The 11,311-nt window shown below is 36.0% G+C and overlaps 1 long non-coding RNA gene across 1 annotated transcript; it reads right to left on the bottom strand.

Annotated features, from left to right (window-relative positions):
• Positions 1-1,615: 1,615 nt before the first annotated feature.
• LOC140182559 (uncharacterized) lies at positions 1,616-2,321 on the bottom strand. Its single transcript, XR_011878376.1, has 2 exons — positions 2,212-2,321; positions 1,616-2,113 (listed from the first exon to the last, which is right to left on the bottom strand). It is a non-coding gene; the product is annotated as an uncharacterized lncRNA (long non-coding RNA).
• Positions 2,322-11,311: the final 8,990 nt, after the last annotated feature.

Raw genomic sequence — 11,311 nt, 5'->3', positions numbered from 1 at the left:
ATGATCATGCTATCTTCATCGCCAGATGCCATATACCGTCCATCAAGAGACACTGCCAATGACAAGATCATACTCTTGTGACCAACAAAAACTCGGACACACTCCCCACTCTGAACATCCCATAGTCAAACTATTTTGTCACTTGAACCAGTTGCAATGTAGTTACAGTTGGCATGCCATTGCACACACTAAATAAGATCATGAAACGGGTAAGCTTTGCTTCTAAAGCATATTATAACTGAAAAATATTAGACTCTATAACTCACATCAACATCAGAGAAGTGCCCTGCCAAAACATCATGTCTAAGAATAAGGTTCAAATTTAAACATAAAATAAACTAAACCTACATTACGACCTGAAGTGAAGAAACAAATTGAGGAAGAACATGAAATCAAGTACATACTTGTTGAGTCTGCTGAGGAAGAAAGAATAAACTCTCCAAGAGGCGGCATAAATTGGCTCTAAATGACCTTGAAAGACTGATTACTCAAATACTATAAGGAGTTCGGTTACGATAAATAGAAAGGTTCTGATGAATTTGGCCATCGCTATGCTTTAAGAAATTTTTATACACTAACTCTATGAGGCCCCTGAGGGATATTTTCCGTATCATCTATTAATTATATTTGGGTAGTGCTAGGGAGCCAATGGCTTAAGTGTACAATGTGTACAATGGGCTAAACCTTTGGTCCATGAATAAAATGAACATCACCCACACTATCCAGAATAACCATCCGAATACCAGGAATAATAAACATCTCATCCTAAAAACTTAAGTTAATTTTGGAGTTCACCAAAAATCGAACCCTTGACCTTTCGGATCTAGAATTCTAATACCATGTCATGAACCCACTCATCCCAAAAGCGTAACCTGACAGGACAATGTAACACTAATGGTCATATCTCTAATACTTTCTAAACCTCCATTGTACACATTGTACGCTTAGACCATTGGTTCCCTATACTTTTCCATTATATTTTAATCATATGGAAAACGTCTCTAGCGGTGCGTGCTATAATAGTGGTTAATGGGAAGATATTTTCAGTGGATAGATGGTAGAGGAAGAAACCAAGCAAGTGGTTTGAATAATGGAATTATGGACCCATGCAAGTTATTGGAGAGCTGTTGGGATATTACAAGAAAAACACCCATTCAGGTACACTTGAAAAGTGTAGCTAAAAGTGAAAAAAAAATGATGCCTTAGGCTATGGCTACGCTTTTTGGGCTACGGCTACGCTTTTTGGGGTGATTCCTATTCGGCCGTTGCCTATTCTCAAAGGCTACGCTTTTCTGCACCAAGGGCTACGCTTTTGGTGTTTGGGAATAGGCTACGCTTTTCAAGTGATGCTGTTCAGGACCAAAGGCTACGCTTTTCAGCTTTCATTCTTCCAGAAAAGACTACGCTTTTCAACGCTACTGCATCACTTGTAAAGCGTAGCCTCAATTTATACCATAACTACTTTTTATAAGCGTAGCCTTAGGTCCCTTTTTTTTTGGTATACTATAGCTACTGTATATAAGTGTAGTCTTAGGTCTCTTTTTTTTTTCCTCTATGATATAGCTACTGTATATAAGTGTAGCCTTAGATCTCGTTTTTTTTATTTGTATATATATATATATATATATATATATATATATATATATAATTTTCTAATAATTATTAATACAATACAATAATTAATAATATGATTACATGTATAATAATTTTGTATTTTTATTTAAATAAGTTGAATATTATAAAATAAAAATAAATACATAATTATACTAAATAATTTCTTTAAATAATAAAAATCTCAGTGCAGGACTTATCTAGCAAAAGGCATCCAAGCTTTTCAAATATGACAAATGTTGCACTCCCTGAGGAATCAATAACTTTCACCTTAATTCTATACCTGTTTTTATAATATATACAAATGAAATAATCAACATAAATAAACCTCATACCAACACTATAACTTCAAGGAAAACAAATCAACATGCTTTGAAGACTTTTCACAATAGTATGACCCAAGCTTCAGAACAACTTCAGTGCCACATCTACATTGAGCAACAAACCAATCAGATCCACCAATCACTCCCATAATTGTACCATACACAGCATAATCACCATCCTAAAAGAAAAGTAACAATAAAAATGGCATTAGTATTTTAATTTGGACTTGAATGATGAACATAAAAAGAAAGTAAAAAATAATAAAAAATGACTAACCTCTTTACATTCCTTCAATTCTCCAATTGTCTTCCGAGGTGTAATCTCAAGAAAATCTTCCGCAAGTGAGTAATAGTGATCACGTTTTTTAGCACTATTTGATTTCAAAGATTATATAAAGAAATCAAAATTTTAGATATTATGTAAAGGAATATAGCAATACTATAGCATAGCCATGAAGCTTTAAAAAAAAAGTTGAACCTCGTATTAATGTTGGAAAGGGGTTTCTGACTAATCAGAAATCTATCAAAGTTTTGTTTATGCTTAACGGTGCTATCAACCTGTTGCAACAATTCGGCACAACAAAAGGAAAATAGAAAATTTAGTTAGCAAAGACAGTAAACTTCAAGATTAAAAGAAACAGAGGAGTGGCAGCAAAGACAGTAGATGCTGGTGGTGTTGGGTGAGCAGTGAGAAGCAGTTAGAAGATGATGGCAACAGAAAAATCACGCAGTATAGAAATCATAGTAACAACCTAAATAGAAAATCATAGTTAAAAAAAATATGGAAAAAGAAAAATAACAAGAACATGAATCAACTAATAGAATCAACCAACAGAATAGAATCACAGTAATAACAAGTTAACTACAATAATTAAAAAACAAAGCTCAAGTAATAACAACATAAATTAGAGATGGATAGCACTCAAGATATAAGCAGAAAGACAGCAAATCAGAAATCTATGGGAATCTGCAGGCTGTGTTTATAGAAATGGATAACACTCAATATATAAGCATAAACCTTCAAACATTCAAACTTTGCTGGATTTGTTGAATTTTCATCGAAGGTTCTGGATTCTGCAGCCTTCCCAAATTCCTTATCATCAAGGAGTTCTATCAAAATAATATGCATAGGTAAAGCCTCTTGATATGTAGTGATGAGCGGATAATTTATACGCTTTTTGGCATTGTTTTTAGGTAGTTTTTAGTAAGTTCAAGCTACTTTTAGGGATGTTTTCATTAGTTTTTATGTTAAATTCACATTTCTGGACTTTACTATGAGTTTGTGTGTTTTTCTGTGATTTCAGGTAATTTCTGGCTAAAATTGAGGGACTTGAGCAAAACTCTGAAAACGGCTGACAAAAGGACTGCTGATGTTGTTGGAATCTGACCTCCCTGCACTCGAAATATATTTTCTGGAGCTACAGAACACCAAATAGCGCGCTCTCAACGGCGTTGGAAAGTAGACATCCAGAGCTTTCCAGCAATATATAATAGTCCATACTTTATTTGGAAATTGACGACGTAACTTGGCGTTGAACGCCAAGTACATGCTGCTGTCTGGAGTTAAAGGCCAGAAACACGTCATGATCCGGAGTTGAATGCCCAAAACATGTTATAACTTGGCGTTCAACTCCAAGAAAAGCCTCAACTCGTGGATAGATCAAGCTCAGCCCAAACATACACCAAGTGGACCCCGGAAGTGGATTTATGCATCAATTACTTACTCATGTAAACCCTAGTAGCTAGTTTAGTATAAATAAGACTTTTTACTAGTGTATTAGTAGTCTTTTGACCACGTTTCATCTCTGGTCTCAGTTTTGTTTTATTCTTTATCTTAGGAGGCCATTGATCACGTTTTAGGGGGCTGGCCATTCGGCCATGCCTGAACCTTTCACTTATGTATTTTCAACAGTGGAGTTTCTGCACACCATAGATTAAGGGTGTGGAGCTCTGCTGTACCTCAAGTTTCAATACAATTACTATTACTTTTTATTCAATTCTCTTTTATTCTTATTCCAAGATATACGTTGCACAACACTTTGATGAATGTGATGATCCGCGACACTCATCATCATTCTCACCTATGAACGCGCGTGACTGACAACCACTTCCGTTCTACTTTAGGCCGAGCGCATATCTCTTAGATTCCCCAACAGAATCTTCGTGGTATAAGCTAGATAGATGGCGGCATTCATGAGGATCCGGAAAGTCTAACCTTGTCTGTGGTATTCCGAGTAGGATCCTGGGAATCCGGAAAGTCTAACCTTGTCTGTGGTATTCCGAGTAGGATTCCGGTATTGAATGACTGTGACGAGCTTCAAACTCCTGAAGGCTGGGCGTGATGACAAACGCAAAAGAATCAATGGATTCTACTCCAACCTGATTGAGAACCGACAGATGATTAGCCGTGCTGTGACAGAGCATTTGGACCATTTTCACTGAGAGGATGGGATGTAGCTATCAACAAGGGTGATGCCTCCAGACGATTAGCCGTGCAGTGACAGCGCATAGGACCATTTTCCCGAGAGGATTAAAAGTAGCCATTGATGATTGTGATGCCCTACATACAGCTTGCCATGGAAAGGAGTAAGAAGGATTGGATGAATGTAATAAGAAAGTAGAGATTCGAAAGGATTCTAGCATCTCCACACTCCTATCTGAAATCCCCACTATTGATTTACACAAGTATTTCTATCCTTTTTTATTTTATTTATCTTTTAAATATATAATCCAATTACATTTGACCCTATGAATCCACTTAACTGAGATTTACAAGGTGACCATAGCTTGCTTCATACCAACAATCTCTGTGGGATCGACCCTTACTCACGTAAGGTATTACTTGGATGACCCAGTACACTTGCTGGTTAAGTTGAACGGAGTTGTGGAAAGAAAGTGCTGAGTTAGTTTTTAGGCACATGCCAAAGAGCCATTATTGTTGATCACAATTTCGTCCGCCAAGTTTTTGGCGCCGTTGCCGGGGATTGTTCGAGTATGGACAACTGACGGTTCATCTTGTTGCTCAGATTAGGTAATTTTCTTTTCAAAAAGTTTTCAAAAATCTTTCAAAAATATTTTTTAATTATTATTTTCGTTTTTCTAAAGTATATTTTCGAAAAAAAATAATAAAAATACAAAAAAATCATAAAATCATAAAAAAACCAAAAATATTTTGTGTTTCTTGTTTGAGTCTTGAGTCAATTTTTAAGTTTGGTGTCAATTGCATGCTTTAAAAAAATTTTTTTCTTGCATTTTTCGAAAATTCATGCTATCATAGTGTTCTTCATGATCTTCAAGATATTTTTGGTAAATCCTCTTGTTTGATCTTGATGATTTCTTGTTTTGTGTTGTTTGTTTTTTTTCATATGCATTTTTCGTTTATTAGAGTCCATGCATTAAAGATTTCTAAGTTTGGTGTCTTGCATGTTTTCTTTGCATCAAAAATTTTTCAAAATTATGTTCTTGATGTTCATCATGATCTTCAAAGTGTTCTTGGTGTTCATCTTGACATTCATAGTGTTCTTGCATGCATCATGAGTTTTGATTCATAATTTTCATGTTGTGAGTCATTTTTGTTGTTTTTCTCTCTCATCATTAAAAATTCAAAAAAAAATATCTTTTCCTTATTTCCCTCCAAATTTTCGAAATTTTGGGTTGACTTGGTCAAAATTTTTTAAAAATTAGTTGTTTCTTACAAGTCAAGTCAATTTTTCAATTTTAAAAATCTTATCTTTTCAAAATCTTTTTCAAAAATCATATCTTTTCCATTTTTTCCTTTTTTTCGAAAATTTCAAAAATCTTTTTCAAATTATTTTCAAAATCTTTTTCTTATCTTTTACATCATATTTTCGAAAATTAGCTAACAATTTATGTGATTGATTCAAAAATTTGAAGTTTGTTACTTTCTTGTTAAGAAAGGTTCAATCTTTAAAATTCTAGAATCTTATCTTTTAGTTTCTTGTTAGTTAAGTAATTAATTTTAATTTTAAAAATTAAATCTTTTTCAAAACTAATTTCAATCATATCTTTTTAAAACCATATCTTTTAAAATCATATCTTTTCAAAAAAAATATCTTTTTAATCTTATCTTTTCAAAAATCATATGTTTTTATCATATCTTTTTATCGTATCTTTTATATCATATATTTTTCAAAATCTTATCTTTTTCAAAAATTTGATTTTAAAATATCTTATCTAACTTCTTATCTTCTTATCTTTTCAAATTTGATTTTAATATCTTTTTCAACTAACTAATTAACTTTTTGTTTGTTTCTTATCTTTTTCAAAACCACCTAACTACTTTTCCCTCTCTAATTTTCGAAAATACCTCCCTCTTTTTTTCAAAAATTCTTTTTAATTAACTAATTGTTTCAAATTTTAATTTTAATTTTAATTCATCTTTAATTTTCGAAATTACTAACTCCTTTTCAAAAATATTTTCGAAAATCCCTCTCTCATCTTCTTCTATTTATTTATTTATTTACTAACACTTCTCTTCATCTCTTATCACCTCCCCTATCCTTACTCCTTATACAGACTATTCATTCTTCCCCCCTTTCCTCTTCTACTAACATAAAGGAATCTCTATACTGTGACATAGAGGATTCCTCTTCCTTTCTTGTTTTCTTCTCTTTCATATGAGCAGGAACAAGGAAAAATGCACTCTTGTTGAAATAGATCCTGAACCTAAAAGGACTCTGAAGAGAAAACTCAGAGAAGCTAGATTACAACAATCTAAAGGTAACCTTTCAGAAATATTAGAACAAGAGAAGGAGATGGCAGCCGAAAATAATAATAATGCAAGGAGAATGCTTGGTGACTTCACAAAGCCAACGTCCAAATTTGATGGAAGAAGCATCTCCATTCCTGCCATTGGAGCCAACAACTTTGAGCTGAAACCTCAGCTAGTTGCCTTAATGCAACAAAATTGCAAGTTTTATGGACTTCCATCTGAAGATCCTTACCAGTTTTTAACTGAGTTCTTGCAGATCTGTGAGACTGTAAAGACGAATGGAGTTGATCCTGAAGTCTACTGACTCATGCTTTTCCCTTTTGCTGTAAGAGACAGAGCTAGAATATGGTTGGATTCACAACCCAAGGATAGCCTGGACTCCTGGGATAAGCTGGTCACCGCCTTCTTGGATAAATTCTTTCCTCCTCAAAAGCTGAGCAAGCTGAGTGTGGATGTTCAAACCTTCAAACAAAAAGATGGTGAATCCCTTTATGAAGCTTGGGAAAGATACAAGCAGCTGACCAAAAGATGTCCATCTGACATGTTTTCAGAATGGACCATATTAGATAAATTCTATTATGGCCTGTCTGAATTTTCAAAAATGTCATTGGACCATTCTGCAGGTGGATCTATTCACCTAAAGAAAACGCCTGAAGAGGCTCAAGAACTCATTGATATGGTTGCAAACAACCAATTCATGTATACTTCTGAGAGGAATACCGTGAATAATGGGATACCTCAGAAGAAAGGAGTTCTTGAAATTGATGCTCTGAATGCCATATTGGCTCAGAACAAAGTGTTGACTCAACAGGTCAACATGATCTCTCAAAGTCTGAATGGATGGCAACATACATCCAACAGTACTAAAGAGGCAGCTTCTGAAGAAGCTTATGATCCTGAGAACCCTGCCATGGCAGAGGTTAATTACATGGGTGAACCTTATGGAAACACCTATAACTCATCATGGAGAAATCATCCAAATTTCTCATGGAAGGATCAACAAAAGCCTCAACAAGGCTTTAACAATGGTGGACGCAATAGGCTGAGCAATAGCAAGCCTTTTCCATCATCTTCTCAGCAACAGATAGAGAATTCTGAACAAAATACTTCTAATTTAGCCAATCTAGTCTCTGATCTGTCAAAAGCCACTTTCAGTTTCATGAGTGAAACAAGATCCTCCATCAGAAATCTGGAGGCACAAGTGGGCCAGCTGAGTAAGAAAGTCAGTGAAACTCCTCCCAGTATTCTCCCAAGCAATACAGAAGAGAATCCAAAAGGAGAGTGCAAGGCCATTGATGTAATCAATATGGCCGAATGCACAAGGGAGGAGGAGGACGAAAATCCTAGTGAGGAAGACCTCCTGGGACATCTCTCAAGCAAGAAGGAGTTTTCTATTAAGGATCCAAAAGAATCTGAGGCTCATATAGAGACCATAGAGATTCCATTAAATCTCCTTCTGCCATTCATGAGCTCTGAAGACTATTCTTCCTCTGAAGAGGATGAAGATGTGACTGGAGAGCAAGTTGCTCAATATTTAGGAGCTATCATGAAGCTAAATGCCAAGTTGTTTGGTAATGAGACTTGGGAAAGTGAACCTCCCTTGCTCATTAATGAACTAGATACCTGGATTCAGCAAACTCTACCTCAAAAGAAACAAGATCCTGGCAAGTTCTTAATACCTTGTACCATAGGCACCATGACCTTTGCAAAAGCTCTGTGTGATCTGGGGTCAGGGATAAATCTTATGCCACTCTCTGTAATGGAGAAGCTGGGGATCATTGAGGTACAACCTGCCTTGTTCTCATTACAATTGGCAAACAAGTCATTGAGGCAAGCTTATGGAATAGTGGAGGACGTGTTAGTAAAGGTTGAATGCCTTTACATCCCTGCTGATTTCATAATCTTAGACACTAGGAAGGAAGAGGATGAATGCATCATCCTTGGAAGACCTTTCCTAGCCACAGCAGAAGCTGTGATAGATGTCAACAGAGGTGAATTAGTCCTTCAATTGAATGGGGACTACCTTGTGTTTAAGGCACATGGCCATCCCTCTGTGACAAAAGAGAGTAAGCATGAAGAGCTTCTCTCAGTTCAAAGTCAAGAAGAGCCCCCACAGTCAAACTCTAAGTTTGGTGTTGGGAGACCACAACCAAACTCTAAGTTTGGTGTTAAGACCCCATATCCAAACTCTAAGTTTGGTGTTTGGACTATACAACATTGACCTGATCACCTTTGTGGCTCCATGAGAGCCACTGTCAAGCTATTGACATTAAAGAAGCGCTTGTTGGGAGGCAACCCAATTTTATTTATCTAATTTTTATTTTATTTTATTTTATTGTTATTTTGTGTTTTATTAGGTACATGATCATGAGGAGTCATGAAAAAATAATAAAAATTAAAAACAGAATCAAAAACAGCAGAAGAAAAAAATCACACCCAGGAGGAAGCACAGACTGGCGTTCAACGCCAGTAAGGAGCATCTGGCTGGCGTTCAACGCCAGAACAGAGCATGAATCTGGCACTGAATGCCAGAAACAAGCAACATTCTGGTGTTTGAACGCCAGGAATGTGCCTAGAGGAAAAGCTGGCGCTGAACGCCAGTAACAAGCATGAAACTGGCGTTCAACGCCAGAAACATGTTACATATGGGCGTTGAACGCCCAGAATGTGCACCACTCGGCGTTTAAACGCCAGAATGGTGTGCAAAGGCATTTTACATGCCTATTTGGTGCAGGGATGGAATTTCTTGACACCTTAGGATCTGTGGACCTCACAGGATCCCCACCTACCTCACCCTCTCTCTCTCCATTCATGGTCATCCCTTCTGTTTTCCATTCACCACTCACATCCATCCACTCTTCCCCAAACACCCCACCTACCTTCAACATTCAAAATCTCTTTCCCACCCAATCCCACCCATATAGCTGAATACACATCTCCCACCATCTTTTCCATATCTTCTTCTTATTCTTCATCTTTTCTTTCTTCTCTTGCTCGAGGGCAAGCAATTTTCTAAGTTTGGTGTGGTAAAAGCATAGCTTTTTGTTTTTTCATAACCATTGATGGCACCTAAGGCTAGAGAAACCTCAAAAAAACAAAAGAAGAGAAAAAAGGGAAGACAAAAGCTTCCACCTCTGAGTCATGAGAGATGGAAAGACTCATGTAAAGGGTTTATAGCTCAATGGTAGAACATTTGACTGCAAATCAAGAGATCCCTGAGATACCTCAGGGGATAAATTGTCCTCCACACAATTATTGGGAGCAACTAAGGATAGGAACACCAAAATCACTAGGGATCATGCAACAGAAGCAAGGAAGAGACATAAAGGAGCTCAAAAAGCACCATTGGACCTTCAAGAAGGCGCCACCCTCACTCAGGTGGACTCATTCCTTGTTCTTATTTTCTCTGCTTTTTCGGTTTTTATCCTTCATGTCTATCTATGTTTTATGTCTCTACTTCATGATCATTAGGATGTAGTAACTATGTCTTAAAGCTATGAATAAATTCTATAAATCCTTCACCTTTCTTAAATGAAAAATGTTTTAATTCAAAAGAACAAGAAGTAAATGAATTTCGAATTTATCCTTGAATTTAGTTTAATTATATTGATGTGGTGACAATACTTTTTGTTTTCTGAATGAATGCTTGAACATTGCATATTTTTTTTGATCTTGTTGTTTATGAATGTTAAAACTGTTGGCTCTTGAAAGAATGATGAACAAAGAGAAATGTTATTGATGATCTGAAAACTCATGAAATTGATTCTTGAAGCAAGAAAAAGCAGCGAAAAAGCAAAAAGCTTGCGAAAAAAATAATGGCGAAAAAAATATATAGAAAGAAAAAGAAAAAAACAAGCAGAAAAAGCCAATAGCCCTTAAAACCAAAAGGCAAGGGTAAAAAGGATCCAAGGTTTTGAGCATCAATGGATAGGAGGGCCCAAATCCAGGCCTAAGCGGCTAAATCAAGCTGTCCCTAACCATGTGCTTGTGTCATGAAGGTCCAAGTGTAAAGCTTGAGACTGAGTGGTTAAAGTCGTGATCCAAAGTAAAAGAGTGTGCTTAAGAGCTCTGGACACCTCTAACTGGGGACTCTAGCAAAGCTGAGTCACAATCTGAAAAGGTTCACCCACTCATGTGTCTGTGGCATTTATGTATCCGGTGGTAATACTGGACAACAAAGTGCTTAGGGCCACGGCCAAGACTCATAAGTAGCTGTGTTCAAGAATCAACATGCTTAACTAGGAAAGTCAATAACACTATCCGAAATTCTAAGTTCCTAGAGAAGCCAATCATTCTAAACTTCAAAGGAAAAAGTGAGATGCCAAAACTGTTTAGAAGCAAAAAAAAAGCTACAAGTCCCGCTCATCTAATTAGAATTAATATTCATTGATATTTTGAAATTTATAGTATATTCTCTTCTTTTTATCCTAATTGATTTTCAGTTGCTTGGAGAACAAGCAACAATTTAAGTTTGGTGTTGTGATGAGCGGATAATTTATACGCTTTTTGGCATTGTTTTTAGGTAGTTTTTAGTAAGTTCAAGCTACTTTTAGGGATGTTTTCATTAGTTTTTATGTTAAATTCACATTTCTGGACTTTACTATGAGTTTGTGTGTTTTTCTGTGATTTCAGGTAATTTCTGGCT

Source organism: Arachis hypogaea, chromosome 3, assembly GCF_003086295.3.
Source record: "Arachis hypogaea cultivar Tifrunner chromosome 3, arahy.Tifrunner.gnm2.J5K5, whole genome shotgun sequence".
In the NCBI taxonomy this organism is placed as follows: Eukaryota; Viridiplantae; Streptophyta; class Magnoliopsida; order Fabales; family Fabaceae; genus Arachis; species Arachis hypogaea.
Note: the sequence above shows the minus strand (reverse complement) of the source record. Positions and strands in the feature narration are given on the sequence as shown.